We start from the raw sequence: 16211 nt of genomic DNA, 5'->3' as shown, positions 1-16211 counted from the left end.
TTGCAGTGGAAGAACTAGAGATGGTCATAAACACTTCAGCAAGAGGGGAATAATATTTTCTGCAATGAAACTGTGGATACTTAGTTAGTGGATAAGGGGATCAAACTGCAGAAGATAAAAGCAAAGAAAGAAAAGTAAATGAACTGTTCTATTAGATCTGAGATATATAAGAGAAATTTAAACCAAGAGTGGGAATGCTACAGTATATGACCAGCAAAATAGCACACTACATGACCAAGTAGATACAAAAAGTTGGTGTTAATAATATACTGAAGAACTATATAAAAATGTGAGGATGACAGATTCATTCAATGAAGAGGCACTTGAGAGTGAATCTACACATTTTGAAGTAAGATTTGCATTCATGACACTTGGGAGAAATAAATCACCAGGAAAACTATCAATAGAGCTGTGTCAAGCTACAGAGACACAGTGTACTCACATTCTTACTAAAATTTGTCAACAAATATGAAAAACAAAACAATAGCCTATAGATTAGAAACAGTGGTCATATATTGCAATCCCGAAGAAAGGGGGCACCAGGGATTGCAGATACCCCAGGAACATTGTATTAATCTCCCAAAGAAGCAAAGTGATGTTCAAAATTCTACAATAGCAGTCTTTATTTTACTTGAAGTGTGAAATGCCAAATGTCCAAGCTGGGTTCAGACACCCCCCCCCCCCCAGAGGACCTAAGTGTGTGGAGCAGATTGTATGGGAGAAGGTGATCCTTTGGGTAACCTGGACCCAAATCATGTAGAGCTTTAAAGGTTCAACTGCATTATATATGTCTACATGAGTTTCAGATTGCATTAAATAGCAGTCTAGAGGGGGTCATGGAGATTTCACATCACCATAAGTTGAAGTTGACTTGATGTCATTTAGCCACAAAAATTGGCACAATATCATTTTGTGTGTTTCATACCATAGCAGTAAACAGGGTTTGTTTTCAGTCTTAATAAAAGTTAGAATGAAATGAGCTTTGGGCTCAAGATAGTACTTATGCTCTTAGGAACTTGAATTCCAATTTTATAATATATAATTCAGGCAGAAAAACTACAGAATTATAGAGATGCAAAGAATCAAAGGACGTTTGAGTGGAACCCCCTATTGTGAGACCAGGCCATCTACAAACCAGCTGTAATTCACAACAACATTGTTTTAAATATTAATATACAATTCTCTACTTCATTGCACAAAGACATAGTGAAAGTCATAGCATTTCCTTGCCTCCCCAGAAATTTTCGATGTCCTTTGTTCAAATGCAGGAAGGGAATAATACAACAGTTCAAAGGATTTTGCTGGAAAGTGAAAGTCAAGGAAAAATCAAAATCGGTTATTCTGTTAAAAGAGAGGTCCATTGGAAGCTTTTTGCTTCCCATAATCTTTGAATATATTTCCTTTTCAAGTGACATTTGGAATCATGAATAGAATGTGACCAGAAACAAATGGGAGTTGCCTTTACTTCCCATTAAATTCACAATGGCTCAATAATGGGCAACTCCATCTTTTTTCCCCTAACTAATTCAGAAGATTTAATGTGTGGACCTTATCTTTGCCAAACTGTCATGAAGGCAAACTGTCATGAAGGTAGTGGAAAGGCTCCCATCCTCAGTGTTTAATAGGAAGAACCACTCAGATTCCCCATTTCCCTATGGATCATAGAATCAGTGGTGGAACAAACTGCAAGGGCCATCCAGTCCAACATGTCCTTCAACTGGGAGGAGAGACAAATTTATAACCTGTGTATCAAAGTCCTTCAGCTTCTTACCTAGAGTCTCATAATATCTTGAAGGTAATACTTTGCAGTTTCATGGTTCCCACAAAAACCTAAAAGAAGGGACAACAGTAAGTGAAATTAACAAATGTTGTCAACCTCTCAATTCCATCACATTGTTTAGTCTTCTTATTTATATACATGTAGTTAATCTAAATTTTCCCCTGCTGGATTTGAAAGGCCTACTGGCAAGAGATACTTCATGATATCTTGTGTTTGTATAATGACTGAAAGGGCACCACAACTTTGGCCACCTTGTAATTAAGGTATGAGGAAAACCGCTTATCTCAATTTGCATATTTGCTACCATTTTCTTCTGCTTTGAGAAACAAAAAATAAAACAAAACACAACAAAAGTGATCTCTTTTGTATCAAACTGACTGAAATTGATTTAAAGGAGTGGGTGAATTGGCTTTGGGACAATATCAGTAATGATTTCACAGTATACCATATTCCTCTTTTGTTCTCCATTGGAAGCAAATAATGTTAAGTCAGGTTATAGAAATACAGAAATCCATGCAACATCTTGTTTGTTCATCTCCATTGATCCAGTAAATCACTGATCACACTTCGGTTTGTTTTTTTCAAAGACACTGCAATTTTTTTTGCTGAACATGGATGTCAGGAGTAACCTAAGGATTTAGAAACCAGATTCCTCACTATGTCTTTATCATCCTTCATTTAACCTTGTTTGCTGTTTCTCAGATGAATGCTTGAAATTTAACTGCATGCTACCATTTCCTGATGACTGACTTCAGCTAATAACAAAGGTAAAAGCTATTGGTTCCAGATCCATGAACAAACACAGCTTTGGCTGCTCAGTTTTGTTTTATGTTTGTGACCCTAGTTTGCAATGCTACTCAATTCCTAATTCTTCTGTCTATTTTGGGAATAATATCTCTCTCTTTTATGCTGATAGGTTTTTTTTCCAATTTACATGTTCATAAAGTGAAACAAATCTATATACACATATATATGCTTGAACCAATACAATATTTCCTTACATCTACACAATATTAGTATTTGATTATACTCTCCCCTCCTCCCATTCCTCCCAAGTTAGTGACTTCCCGTCCCTTGGGTTGGAGACATCTATACATAATTCCGTTCTTCCTTCTTATTAAATTGTTTTCTATTCTTCCTTCTGGATTGATTTTTATTATTTATAAATGTATAATTCCCTACACAAATTCTAATACGTTAAATTATGAAACCTTCTAAAAAAACTTTTCCTTCATCTTTTTTTTTTTTGCAAAGTTTAGATATGGTTCCCAGTCCTTGATAAAGTTTTTTTTGGTGTTTTTTCTTTGTTCATCATTGCTAATTTGTCCAATTCTGCTATTTTAATTACTTTAACCATCTACTCTTCTATTATTGGGAGGTCTGCCTTCTTCCAAAACTGTGCATGTACTGTTCTCGCTCTTTTAAAAGACAGAAAGAAGCTCTTCTGAGGCAGCAAAGTAGCAAAGCAAAGCTGACCATGTAGGTGACTTGGAAGGGAGAACAAGAGATAGTATTTAAGAACAAATGACAAAACCCAGAGGAAGTGAAGGAGGATGTACATTTAATTCTTTTTTCTTTCTTTTTTTAAAAAAGCATTGTTTTCATGAACCTGTAATTCCAAGTATGTATGTATGTATGTGTGTGTGTGTGTGTGTGTGTGTGTGTGTGTGTGTATATATATATATATATATATATATATATATATATATATATATATATATATATATATATATAATGTCTATATTACTTTAGGAAAAAATATGCATCCTAGGAGTAGGTTGTCTGGAAATGGAAGTAAGAAGGACCAATATAGAGGATGATAGGAGATGTTCGGCAGTGGAATATGCTGCCTTGGAGGGCAGTGGGGTTTCTTCTCTGGAGGTTTTTAAGCAGAAGCTGAATGAACATCTGATGGGGGTACTTTGATTCTGCGTCCTTGCATGCCAGGGAGTTGGACTGGATGGCTCCTGTGGTGTCTTCCAGCTCTATGATTCTAAAAGATGTATCATTGGACAATAAATAAATAAATATAGCTTTTTTTCCATTGGCTGTTGCTGTGAGGTTCTTATAGTTTCTTCATGCCCATATTGCCACAAAAACACTGGATAAGAATATGCTTCTTCACGTGGAATTTTATTATGGCTTAGGAAATCTTCACAGCTCATTTCAACCAATAACTTTTTGGTTGCTGTATGCAAGGTTTAATGCTCTTCCCTGTCATGTAGACTTCACTCCAAAATTTAAATTCCTGGATTGAGCTGCAGGACACATTTTTTATTTATGCTACCAATTTGTATGTGCATGTACTTTAACTGAATCTATGTTATCTGATAGCATGAAGGGTCTTGCTTCCATTTTAAAGGGTCCTCTAGATTTTCCCATAGGTTTCTTTTATGATCCCCCCCCCAACGTCTTTGTTTCTGGCTCCAGATGCCTTGCTTTTAATATACTATGCTTATTACATTTGCTGGAAATTGTTGTTGTTTTTAAGAAGCAATGTTCTACTGCTTAAGCACCAGGTGAGCAAATGAAAAATCTTAACTTTGGCAAGTAACTTTCAGCAATACCCATTGCGATACTATAGCTGTTATGTAATTATCTAATTACTGCTTCTGTAGTGTTTTTCTTTAACATCTCTTTATCATGATGACATTTTAATTGTAGGTTATCTTTGAGCAGGATTCTCATAGAGAAACTCTGTATGAGATAGTTTTGTACACTTGTTTATCTTCCTTGTATGACTTTTATCTAGGGATGAGAAAATCTGTCAGTCTCATTTATGTTGCCCCCCGCCCCAGAATCCCACTGCTATTCTTGACAGAGGAGCACTAACAATATATATTCAGAATCCCATTGACATTTTATCCATATCAAGTTGTAAAGCATTTTCATCTGCCAATGCAGAGTAATTTGTGTATATTTTAATACACATTTCCAAAATGTGCATTATTCAAATGTATTTATAATAATACACATTGTGCCCATTTTTAAGGCATTCTGCAGCTCTCCGCTCCACCAAATTGCTATATAAAACTAAGAAGTGCATGGATTTCTAAGGGAAGATGTTCTTTGTTCCATTGTCAGTTTCAGGTGAGTATTTAGGAAAACAAAAAGCAAAATGTTTTGCATTCCTGGAGCTATAAGGCATCCTTGAAATATGCCACAGCACACCTCAGAATGGTCTGACAATAAAAATGGGATTCATTGTGCACTGCTCCTCAATGTGATGTTGATAGAATGGTAGACTTTGAAGGAATAATTATTTGTTGTTGTGAGCCTTGAAGTAACTTCTGACTTATGGAGAATCTAAGATAAACCTATCATGGAACTTTCTAGGACTGAGATTATGTAACTTGCCTAAGGTTACCCAATGGGTTTCCAGGGTTGAGCAGGGAATCAAACCTTGCTCTCTGGAGTCGTAGTCCAACACTCTAACTACTCAAACTACAATATCACCCTGACTCTCATGGGTGGGATGAGAGGATCAAATCTCTGCTCAGCCAAAAAACAAACAAACATACCTTATTGTGTTGTCTCTGAGGCCACACTTTTTTCATCCTAGCCTTGGAGAGACTGTGACCAAAATTCCATTGGGGCTTTGTGTTGCCATGACTAAAATTTATACTAGCAGATTTATTTTTTGCAATATTGGATATTGATGTCTGCAACACCACTTGAAGCAAGGAGTTTTCTTGATAACACAACACCTGCTGAACCTCCCTGAAGCATACTCTTCCTTTCCTAACCTAATCAGTTTTAGTAGTACCCCGGGGAAGCTTTTTTATGCCATTTCCAGGCTGTCTACATCTGTTTACTCTTTCTGATAACTGATAAAATCTAAATACATTGGTAAAATTTAACTCTACACAAGCTTTCTATAGGAATTTGGCCTATATGCACTGTTATGATTGAAAGGGCAGCAGTATAGTGGTAGAACAACAACATGCTTGCAGAGAGTCTCAGATTCTGAAGATCAACAATCTCCATTTAAGGCTGATCCAGTGTGGAAAGTTGATGCCAGCCCAGTGTTAACAGTACTGAACTAGATGAAAGAGCATTCTGATTTGGTATAATGCGGTTTGCTCACCTAGTACTTATGCAGTAGATAAAAACACTGGAAATATGAGGTTTCATATGCATTTCAATTAGTTTAAAAAAAAAGCTTTATTTGGGACCAGACTGGGATAGACCGGAGGTCACCTATCTCCCCCCTTTTTTTCTTTTCACCTATTTGTCTTTATCCCTCTTCCCCTTTTTAAGAAAAGGATGTATAAAAAGAGAGGGTGCAAATAAAAACAATGTTACATGGAAATGAAGTGTGTATAAATGTGAGCACCAATGGAAACTAAGTGTAAGCAAGTTTTGTAAAGTTGAACCAATAAAAAACATTGTTTTTAAAAAAAGAAAAAAAAATGACACTTAGAAGCCCCAACTTCAAGGGGGTGAATATATGAAAAGGACCAAAACATCTACACAAGTGACATGATCCAAGATATATTTCCACTATTAAACCAGTATTTGACTAGCATATCTACAAGAATGATAACGTGTTCTAAAATACAGATGGAGCTGTCAAGTAATTACTTGGGTGAGGAAGCTGAAAGTAGAAAGTATTGTGAGTTGATTTAAAAAAACAAACAAACAAACAAACAAATCCTTCCTGAATTTCTGGAGTATATCTATATAGATGTACAGTATATGATAGAAAATAAAGGGCAAGAAAATTGTTCATGTTTTCGGATTCCAAGTTCACTAGCATTTTGATAAAATGTTATCCATATTCAATGAACACAGTTATATTTTTCTTCCAGGCACAGACACATCTTCATTATGGAACCATTAAAAGTTCCTTTGTCTTCTATGGGTTCTTCACTTGATTTTATTGATTCATCTCTCATGAGGAACAATGCTGTTACAAGTAGGAGGATCTGTCATGGGTTTTTGGTTTGTTGTTGCAATTTTTTGAAATTATTTAAACTATAATGTCAGAAGAGGCTTTCTAATGGAAACAAACAAACAATAGTCAATAACAATATGTATATGTAATAAAGCTACGAAGAGCTACATAGCAATAATCCGTGTATGCAGTAAGACTACTATAACCATAGAATCCATATCTGCAGTTTCACTTACTCATGCCCAGGGAAATGTGGTCTCTCTCTAGAAGTTTCTAGGTCTTTTGAGGCAATCCCATGAGACCCAAAGTCAACCATTTAATGGTGTTATGTCATCCCCACAGTTTCTGTCCTGGGCCCGGTTCTGTTCAACATCTTACTTAGAAGAAGGGTTTGAAGGCACAATCATCAAGTTTATAGATGATGCCAAATTGGGAAGGATAGCCAATACTCCAGAAGACAGGAGCAGAACTCAAAAAATCTTAACTGATTAGAGAGATGGGCCAAAACTAACAAAATGAAGTTCAACAGAGACAAATGCAAGATAGGCAGAAAAAAATGAAATACAAAGATATAGAATGGGGGACGCCTGGCTCAACAGCAGTACGTGTGAAAACGAGCCCTCGTAGACAACAAGTTTAACATGAGCCAACAATATCATGCAGCGGCTAATAAAGCCAATGGGATTTTGGCCTGCATAAATTGGAGTATAGTGTCCAGGGAAGTCATGTTACCCCTCTATTCTGCCTTGGTCAGACCACATCTGGAATACTGTGTCCAATTCTGGGCACCGCAGTTGAAGGGAGATGTTGGCAAGCTGGAAGGTGTCCAGAGAAGGGAGACTAAAATGATCAAGGGTCTGGAAAACAAGCCCTATGAGGAGTGGCTTAAAGAGCTGGGCATGTTTAGCCTGCAGGAGAGAAGGCCGAGGGGAGACATGTATAAAGATGTTCTATATATTAAATTGTCTTTGATTAATTTTCATTGGAAGGACTTGAAATTAATGCATTAATTTTGGGATTAACATCATTTTGACTGCTTTTATTTTGTCCTAAATACCTAAATTCTTGGGATTTTTTTCATTATTTTATAGCTCTAGATATTTTATTCCATTTTCTTTATCATTTCTCTCTGCCATCTTATCTATATGTTTTTATCAACACTCCTAAGTATTTTATTTGTGTAGATTGTAGATGCCTCAATGACCCCTCCATGAAAAACTTGGACTTTATCAGCCAATACTAAAGCATTTGGGTTTTTTTTTTGGCATTTCATCTTGTCTATTGTATTTGCTGCCTTCATTGTTTCTGATGATTTGATTATGTTGGTTTTACAGTTGTATTATTTCAATGTTATGTATCCACAAGGCAGAATGATAGTTATAAATGTGCTTGTAGAGAATAATAAAATAAAATACCCCCACTTGAATTTGTATATAAGTCGGTACATTTTCAAAGTGTTACTGCAGATACACACACACACACACACAAACTCAGGATAGCATAGCGGAGGGTTAACACATTGTGCTGGTTTTTGTTGTTGTTATTGTTGCTGTTGTTGTTTTTGCTGTCTGTGCCCCTGTTCAGAAGAGTTAACCTTCCTTGGAAATTTTTAAACAGAGGCTGGATGACCATGTGTCAGGGGTACCTTGATTGTGCTTTTCCTGCATGGCAGGGGTTTGGACTAGATGTTCCATGTAGTCTCTTCCAACTCTATTATTCTATGACTTTCTGTCCCTGTTATAATTGGAGTTTGAAAAAATGGCTTCTTGTGGAAATAAGGATTGGTGATAAAGTTTCAGTGGAGATACCTTTTCCCCCTTGATAGCTCTTCCAGGAATGAATTTCCTTACAAGCGTTAGATTTCTCTCACTTCCTCTTGTCTCACCCCAGTTTGCAACTATGGATCATTTGTAAGTCGGATGTTTGTAATTAGGGGACTGCCTATATTAACAAATGACATGTTGCAATAAATTTTTACTAAAATTTCAATGTATACACCAGCATACATGTATACACCTATTGATAACTGGCAAATAGAAGGAGAAAACGTAAAGGCAGTGACAGACTTTATATTTCTAGGCGTGAAGATCATTGTAGATGCAGACTGTAGCCAGGAAGTCAGAAGATCTTTACTTCTTGGGAGGAGAGCAATGGCCAACCTTGACAAAATAGTGAAGAGCAGAGACATCACACTGGCAACGAAGGTCCGCATAGTCAAAGCAATGGTATTCCCCATAGTAACCTATGGATGCGAGAGCTGGACCATAAGGAAGGCTGAGTGAAGGAAGATAGACGCTTTTGAACTTTGATGCTGGAGGAAAATCCTGAGAGTGCCTTGGACCTCAAGAAGATCCAACCAGTCCATCCTCCAGGAAATAATGCCCGGCTGCTCACTGGAGGGAAGGATATTAGAGGCAAAGCTGAAGTATTTTGGCCACATGATGAGGACACAGGAAAGCTTGGAAAAGATCACGAAGCTGGGGAAAATGCAAGGAATAAGGAAGAGAGGCTGACCAAGGGCAAGATGGATAGACGGTATCCTTGAAGTGACTGGTTTGACCTTGAAGGAACTGGGGGCGGTGGCGGCCGACAGGGAGCTCTGACATGGACTGGTCCATGAGGTCACGAAGAGTCGGAGACGACTAAACGGCTGAGCAGCAGCACACCAGCATATATATTGAAATTTACTGATGCTTTAGTATGTTTTTAAATCTATAAGTCATCTTAATTTTTGGGTGACTTAGAGCTTTTAGTAATATGCAAGCTACCTTGATTCCCATTTTGGGTGGTGGGAGGATTGGGATATAGATTAATGTAGCAATAAAGAATTCTTATATCAAAGTACTTGTAAATATAGCATTATGCTGAAGTAACGGTTTTCAAGCAAAACTTTGAAATGAAATTTGAAAGGATCTGCTTGAAGTCTGGTATATGTCTCCATCCATTTCTTTCCCTAAATAAAGCTGGAACCATGATTCACCAGGATTGGTCTTCTAATTTGTCTTAGAGTTAAAAAGTGAAACTTCTATTTCATATTTTACCAGAGCCATATTTATAACAGATCTTTCCTAATCTCATTTCTCTTTGTCACTCAAATCAGTCGAATCTCTGCAGGTACTGATGCATGGGCGCTGTAACGTTTTGGATGAAGGTCTATAAATTGAAGTTGAATCCTGATTCCCATAGAAGGATTTATATATTGACCTGACACGGATGTAAAATATGGATGAAGGTGCTTCTCAAATAAATGTTCTAAACTTATAGCTTTTCTGATGTGGCTTAGAAACTGGGGGCAAAATCTATTAGACTGAAGAGCAGAAAAATTGGGACTAATATAATTAGGATGCAACATATCCCATTAATTTCCCTGGTCTGATTGGGATGAATATTGGGTCTAGTTTGAGTTTGTTAGCATGCTTTCTTTCCCTTTGCTGTTCCTTGGTAGGTATAATTTATATCCTTTGGGGATTTATTGTATTTTATGGTGATTTGTTATTTAAGCATTGCAGTTCTAACATTATCCATTGGAGATTTATATTGTGAAGAGATCTAGAATTCCCATAAATAAAAATTTGGGTTTGGATTTACCAGACTGTGTATACTTTATCTTCACCAAATACTCTAAAGGTGTTTTAACCTTGAAAAAGTATGCTGCTGGCCCTGCTGTTTGACCTTCACAATGGTAACAGCAAAATAAATGCCTCTGGCTTCCTTTAATTCACATGAAGTGAATCATATTGAAAGCAGGGAACTAGCACTTCAGCAGAGCGATGGAAGCTTATACATTACCCATCAGTTTTTCAACACAAACTATTTGTAGGAAGTGGAATTGCTGAGCTTGTCAGACCACGAAAGTCAAGCAAAGTTCAGCAGGAAGAACAGCCTTTTGCAGAATATCAGATATATGATGTAAGAATTAACATCCTTTCAATTTTCCTGGTGTGTTTTCAAGCCATGCATCAAGTTCTCAGCAGGTTGTTAGAGAAGAAAATGTGAAGGAGAAGTAAACATATCATTCAGTTATAGATCCATCTATTAACAGCAATGTATCCTCACAGAGCCAGCAGTGGTACAGAGCAGGGTTTCTTAAACTTTTCCATTTGGGACTCCTTTTGGCCTGAGAAATCTTTCATGACCTTGGGAATATAGCTGTATAAAATAGGTATAAAATCAAATATTTACTAATAACAAGGCTTGCTAGATGGGCTGATTTTCCTTTTTAGGAAGTATAACTGAAGCATCTTCTGCCAAGTCCTCTGTAAACAATGCACAACAGAGTGAATGAAGGCAAAACAGATTTGTGTAAATGTCTAAAACAGCCACCAAGTGATATTAAAAAAAGGTCAGAACTCCAACATTGAGCTAAGGGAACCACAGTTTAAGAAATCCTGGTATAAAACATTGCTTCTGAAACTGTCATTCTTGACCCCAAATGGGGTCCCTAACTCCATGATGGAGTCTCAAAATATTTGGCAACTGTAACATTTTCAGAACATCACTTACAACCTTGTCACATGTGTCATAGAAGGTGACCTGGATCACTTCATCTTTGCCAGTGGTCATGCAGGGGGGAGTAGGGACCAGTTGCCCCATGCTCCATTCCGTCACAGCTTCCCCCCTTCCTCATCACATGGTGGAAGCCCTTTTTTGGTGGCTCTTCCCAGCTTTCCTTATGGAAGACAGGGAGCCTGCCATTGTCTGCTGTTGCCATTTTTCTTTTAACATTTTATTTGTGGTTTTTACATTGCATAAAAAAGAACAGGGAGGGAAGCAATATAATCAGACACAAGACGCAAATAGTGGTTAAAGTTACATCTGAACTGAACATAAGAAAGAAATGGGGGGGGGGGGAGAAAGAAAAAAGAAAGAAGAAAAAAAAATACAGACACAATCCCATAATCCCCACCTCCCTCCCTCCCTCTTTGTGTTGCCTTCCAGCTGCCCCGCTCAGCGGCTTGTCTCTTGTTTTTTCCCAGTTTTCCCGACCCAAATTATTTAGTGCCCGAGAGTGTCTATTCATAAATATCAGTTCCTCCTGTGTTTCCGAATTCCTTTTTCTCCTTTAGATATTTATGTAAGTTGCTCCAGTCTGTTTTCGTCCTTGTTTGATAATTTTGTGATATTATTTGCGTTAATATATCCATATTTTGTATCTCCATTAGTTTCAATATCCAATGTTCTAACGACGGCACATCTGCATGTTACAAGTAAAATTAACATTAAAACCGGAATACTTTCTATTAGGGCTAATGGATTTCGACATGGACTCAAATAAGGAAAAATTGTTTACATATATGATTAGCGCAGCCAGAATGGTGATTGCGAAACTTTGGAAAACAGCAGATGTGCTGTTGCCATTTTTCGGCGGCAACAGCAGCAGTTAATTATTATTATTATTATTATTATTATTATTATTATTATTATTATTATTTTATTTTTGTACCCCACCACCATCTCCCCAGAGGGACTCGGGGCGGCTTACAGATATAAAACCAACATACAATAATATCAAATACAAAAACACACAAATAAATTTAAAAGGCATTAAAAATCACAATCATTATAAAACACTTGAGAAACACAGCAATAAAAACATAAAATGAGCTGGGCAAAGTGCACTGAGTGGAACTTGTAAACAAGAAGGAAGTTAAGGTGCTACAAGGTCATGGGAAGAGCCTTTTACTGGGGTGAACACTGAGGCTATGTCAAGGAGTTAACCAAGAGGTACAACTGGTCAGAAGGACCCGCTAGTACCAGGGTTTAGTATACTTCTTCAAAGGCCTGTTTGAAGAGCCAGGTTTTCAGGCTCTTCCTGAACACTTCCAAGGGGCCGGGCTGTGGCGCAGCGGGGCCGGGCTGTGGCGCAGCTGTTGAGCAGCTGCCTTAAATCACTCTGACCATGAGGTCATGAGTTCGAGGCCAGCCCGTGGCGGGGTGAGCACCCGTCAATTAAAAATAAAAAAATAGCCCCTGCTCGTTGCTGACCTAGCAACCCGAAAGATAGTTGCATCTATCAAGTAGGAGATAAGGTACCACTAATAAAAGTGGGGAGGCAAGAATAACTAATTTACGACCTGGAATGAGGAAGTGCCGTCAGTGTGGATGATGAAGCAGCTGCTCCCCCCTGTGGCCAGAATCGAACATCCCCTCAGAAGAACGTTAACTTGCCTCTGCGTGTGTCTCTCAGTCTCTGTTTGATGTGTTTATGGGCATTGAATGTTTGCCCTATGTGTGTTATAATGTGATCCGCCCTGAGTCCCCTTCGGGGTGAGAAGGGCGGAATATAAATACTGTATTAAATTTTTTAAATTAAGGTGGCAGCTTGCTTAATTTCCCTGGGGAGCGCGTTCCAGAGCCGGGCGGCCGCCACGGAGAAGGCCCTCTCCCTCGTTCAGCAGTTCAGCTACGGAGCCATCCCAGAAATAGTTGGCTAGAGTGTGATGGGAGCCATTGAGCTCCATGGCTGAAGAATAAAAATCCATCTGCTGCCACTGGAAAAAAGTACATGTGAAGAGGTCTCTAATAGCTATTTTAGACATTTACACAAATCTATTTTTCCATGTTTACAGAAAACTCTGCAGAAGGTGCCTCAGCTGTACTACATAAAAAGGAAAACCTGTTTAGTAAGCCTTGCAAATCATAGAATCATAGAGTTGGAAGAGATCTCATGGGCCATCCAGTCCAACCCCCTACAAAGAAGCAGGAAATCGCATTCAAAATGCTGGTTTGTTTTCAGTAATTTTTTATATACCTATACACACAGGGTTATGTAAAAATTTCTCGGGCTGAAAGGTGTTCTGAGTGAAAAATTTTAAGAAGCCCTGGTATAGAGAAAAGATTTGGCTTTCTAAAAGATGAAAACCTCAATTCTTGGGTTATGTAATGCTTTTAATGTGTCAGTTTTACATATTGTTACCTCTTAATTCAGTATGTGTCCTTGGAAGCTGTGCTCAATATCTCTTTCTTTCTTTCTTTCTTTCTTTCTTTCTTTCTTTTTGATAGTGGTGGCAACCCCTTGAATCTTAAATGCTTCTAATTTTAAGTGATTTTGAATGGAAATTTATTTTATTTATTTCCACCATTTCTTTGCTGCCCTTCTCACCCGAAGGGACTCGGGGTGGCTCACAATCTGGCAGAATTCAATGCCACTATACAATACAAAAAGATAAAACATAAGCAATTAAAACAGTTAAACAATTTAGCATAGTACAATAAATAAATTTAAAACAGTACAATATAAAATATTTGAACCATTCATCCACAAAACCTTGCACGTAAACCTTAATCCAGACCGAGTCGAAGCCAACATAATTCACTCATTAAACAATATTTACAGCCAGCTGTATATATTCACTGCGGTTAAGGACACAGGACTTCTGCAAAAGTAAAAAGCTATGAATCAAAAGATTGCTAAGAGAACATCTCTCTAGAAATCTCTAAGTCCTCCAGTGCGACTTTAGGGTCAATTTCTGCTGAAAACTGACCACAGAATTATACTTGAGGACCTGGAGATTCCTAAAAAATAGTCTTTCTAGAAATGAATGCAATTTTCCTGCTTCTTGGCAGGGGGTTGGACTGGATGGCCCACAAGGTCTCTTCCAACTCTACTGTTCTAAATCCCAAGTCATCCAGTGTGAATCTATGGTCAAATTTTCCATAGAATCAGACTAGAGAACCTAGTGATTCCTAGAGATAATATTTTTAACATATCCATAAAAGCCAAACCAGCAAAAGTATGCAATAAAAATTCTACATAGAAAAAATAAACTGGAGTAAACAACATTTTGGTGTCTCAAACCTCATTCTGAACAGCTTGTGCTTTGCAGTCAATCTGACATTGATTTTCATGTCTGGGGTTAATCCAACATTCCTTAATTTAGATGACTTGAACAGGTTTTTTCATACATTTTAGTGTCAATCAAATAGACTTCAGGTGAAACAGCAGAGTTCTATTTTTATTTTTTTTAAATATGCCATCTGTAATATCTCTTCTTTGAGACACAGCAGTTTGCTGATGCTGCAAGTCTAAAATGAATGAGGTCTGAGATACCTTGTTGTTGTCTCTGATAAAACTGGCCTTTATCCATATAACGAAAGAGAAACAAGGGAAAGAAAACAACAGCTGCTCTACATGCATATATTTTGCTACTTGTTCAAACACCAAATGCTTAGGTTCAATTCCCTCTATTGAACTTTCCTATGAAATTATTCCAATAACTTTCTTAGAGTTTGTTTGAGTAACTTCAGATACAGTTAGTTTTTTAAATTACATAAAAATATGCCACACAGGATATTTCAAGTTTTTCCCTTCTGGCACTGAAATGGATTTTGTCTCTCAAAAAAATGGGCCACTTCACACATCATGTATTTCCAAAAGCAACTGCCCCCAATTATGAAATGTGGAAGAAAGTGGAAGTTTAGTTTTCAAAAAATAATTTCCTGTATTTAAAGTTCCAGGGCTCAAATATGTTGTTGTTCTGTTCCTTAAAACCATCTCTAACTTATGGTGATCTAAGGTGAACTGATCACAGGGCTTTCTTGGCAAGATTTGTTCAGAAGGTGTTTGCCTCTGCTTCCCTCTCAGATTCAGAGAATATGACTTGCCCAAAGGGAGTTTTCATAGCTGAGTGGGGATTTGAACCCTAATCTCCAGAAGCATAGAATGAGAGAATTATAGAATCATAGAATAATAAAGTTTGAAGAGACCACACCGACACACAAATAAAACCTAAAAGGATCCTAAGCTCAGCTGTGGCACAATGGCAATTCTAAAAGAAATCCCTTGTAAGGCACATGCAAAAGCCTTCCAGAATGGACATGCTCCGCTAGCATTCTACTCTCTATCACTATTTCCTGTTGCTACTCTAGATTTCCAAATTTTGAAATAATAAACACAGAAATACTGGACCACTTGGACAACCACTTTGTCAGGCTACACAGAGACACCACTGAAATCCACAAACACATGGACAATTTCAACAGAAAGGAAGAAACCATGAAAATGAACAAAATTTGGATACGTGTATTGAAAACACTAGAATCAAGACAGTGAATAAGGAACACCACCCAGTCACAGAAAGTCTCCATACAGTAAGCAATGAAATAAAGGCTGCCTCCAGACAACAAACATTTCAAAGGGAACAATGGCCAGGCTACTTCCAAGCTTGGTAATTGCACCCTTCTCACTAGTTTAACAGACAATAGTTTGTTCCTCCTGTTGTCGACCGCGTTTCAGAGGATCGGGCCCCTTAAGGAGAGAGCCGATCCGGTCCTTGAGAGAACGGACCCTGGCGGAGCCAATAGTAGAAAATGAGCCGCAATATCACCTGGAGCCGAAATGAAGAAGGTCCGCCAAAGTTGAAGGAAAATCCGCCAAGGAGTCTTTATTGAGCGATTCAGCTGAATGGACACTAGTAGCGATCATTCAATCTACTAGCGTAACATACATTCAAAATAAAGCCATATTTATACAATGTTTCGGTCTGACAGCCCTTTGAATTTCCCGCCCTGCTCCCCCGCCCATCTGATCGTGGA

The 16211-nt window shown here is 37.8% G+C and overlaps 1 long non-coding RNA gene across 6 annotated transcripts in view; it reads right to left on the bottom strand.

The window, feature by feature from the left end:
- Window positions 1–16211, bottom strand: part of LOC103278472 (uncharacterized) — a 272474-nt gene that overhangs the window by 42503 nt on the left and 213760 nt on the right. For 3 of the 6 annotated variants that reach the window (XR_010005890.1, XR_010005892.1, XR_506077.3), the window contains one exon: window positions 1772–1830. The exons of the other annotated variants lie outside the window; for them this stretch is intronic. This is a non-coding gene — a long non-coding RNA (uncharacterized LOC103278472). The remainder of the gene's footprint in view (window positions 1–1771; window positions 1831–16211) is intronic. 6 annotated transcript variants of the gene reach the window in all.

This window comes from Anolis carolinensis, chromosome 4 (genome assembly GCF_035594765.1).
Source record: "Anolis carolinensis isolate JA03-04 chromosome 4, rAnoCar3.1.pri, whole genome shotgun sequence".
NCBI classification, from domain to species: domain Eukaryota; kingdom Metazoa; phylum Chordata; class Lepidosauria; order Squamata; family Dactyloidae; genus Anolis; species Anolis carolinensis.
This window is presented reverse-complemented; position numbering and strand designations above follow the sequence as displayed.